This window comes from Arachis hypogaea, chromosome 14 (assembly GCF_003086295.3).
Source record: "Arachis hypogaea cultivar Tifrunner chromosome 14, arahy.Tifrunner.gnm2.J5K5, whole genome shotgun sequence".
NCBI classification, from domain to species: domain Eukaryota; kingdom Viridiplantae; phylum Streptophyta; class Magnoliopsida; order Fabales; family Fabaceae; genus Arachis; species Arachis hypogaea.
The window spans coordinates 48,637,577-48,639,195 of record NC_092049.1 but is presented as its reverse complement, the minus strand read 5'-3'; the positions used below and the strand labels follow the sequence as shown (position 1 = coordinate 48,639,195).

The following is a 1,619-nucleotide window of genomic DNA, read 5'->3' as shown; positions in this document are numbered from 1 at the left end:
TCACAAAGAGCCTTCTCAAAGGTCATGGTGCCTATGGTATAAGGTATTAAAAACTTTCCAGGATCCTGTTTCTTCTGAGGTAATCTCAGTTGATCCAGATCACTCAGTTCATTGATGAGCAAGGGAGGTTCATCTTCCCAAGTCTTATTACCTAATAATTTGGCATTCAGCTTCATGATTGCACCAAGGTACTTGGCAACTTGCTCTTCAGTAACATCTTCATTCTCTTCAGAAGAAGAATACTCATCAGAGCTCATGAATGGCATAAGGAGGTTCAATGGAATCTCTATGGTCTCTAGGTGAGCCTCAGATTCCTTTGGTTCCTCAAAGGGAAACTCCTTATTGATCACTGGACGTCCCAAGAGGTCTTCCTTACTAGGATTCACGTCCTCCTCCTCCCTTGTAGGTTCGGCCATGAAGGTTAATTCAATGACCTTGCACTCTCTTTTTGGATTCTCTTCTGTATTGCTTGGGAGAGTACTAGGAAGGGTTTCAATGACCCTTTTACTCAGCTGGCCCACTTGTGCCTCTAGATTTTTAATGGAGGATCTTATTTCATTCATGAAACTTAAAGTGGCCTTAGATAGATCAGAGACTATATTTGCTATGCTAGATGGATCCTGCTCAGGACTCTCTGTCTTTTGCTAAGTGGATGATGGAAAAGGATTGCTATTGCTAAACCTGTTTCTTCCACCATTGTTAAACCCTTGTTGAGGCTTTTGTTGATCCTTCCATGAGAAATTTGGATGATTTCTCCATGAGGGATTATAGGAGTTTCCATAGGGTTCACCCATGTAATTCACCTCTGCTATTGCAGGGTTCTCAAGATCATAATCTTCTTCTTCAGAAGATGCCTCTTTAGTACTGTTAGATGATTCCTTCAATCCATTCAGACTCTGAGAGATCATATTGAATTGCTGAGTCAATATTTTATTCTGAGCCAATATGGCATTCAGAGTATCAATTTCAAGAACTCCCTTCCTCATAGGCGTCCCATTATTCACAGGATTCCTTTCAGAAGTGTACATGAACTGGTTATTTGCAACCATGTCAATGAGTTCTTGATCTTCTGCAGGCGTTTTCTTTAGGTGAATGGATCCACCTGCAGAATGGTTCAGTGACATCTTTGATAATTCAGACAGACCATCATAGAATATATCCAGGATGGTCCATTCTGAAAGCATGTCAGAATGACACTTTTTGGTCAGTTCCTTGTATCTCTCCCAAGCTTCATAGAGGGATTCACCTTCTTTCTGTTTGAAGGTTTGAACATCCACTCTAAGCTTGCTAAGCTTTTGAGGAGGAAAGAACTTGGCTAAGAAAGCCGTGACCAACTTATCCCAATAGTTCAGGCTGTCTTTAGGTTGAGAGTCCAACCATACTCTAGCTCTGTCTCTTACAGCAAACGGGAAAAGCATAAGCCTGTAGACCTCGGAATCAACCCCATTGGTCTTAACAATATCACAGATCTGCAAGAATTCAGTTAAGAACTGAAAAGGATCTTCAGGTGGAAGTCCATGAAACTTGCAGTTCTGTTGCATCAGAGAAACTAATTCAGGTTTAAGCTCAAAGTTGTTTGTTCCAATGGCAGTAATTGAGATGCTCCTTCCACGTAAATT

General features: G+C 41.1%; 1 non-coding gene across 1 annotated transcript; it reads left to right on the top strand.

The window, feature by feature from the left end:
• The first annotated feature begins 1,182 nt into the window (after window positions 1–1,182).
• On the top strand, window positions 1,183–1,286 carry LOC112746506 (small nucleolar RNA R71). Its single transcript, XR_003174387.1, has one exon. It is a non-coding gene; the product is annotated as a small nucleolar RNA R71 (small nucleolar RNA).
• The last annotated feature ends 333 nt before the right edge of the window (window positions 1,287–1,619 follow it).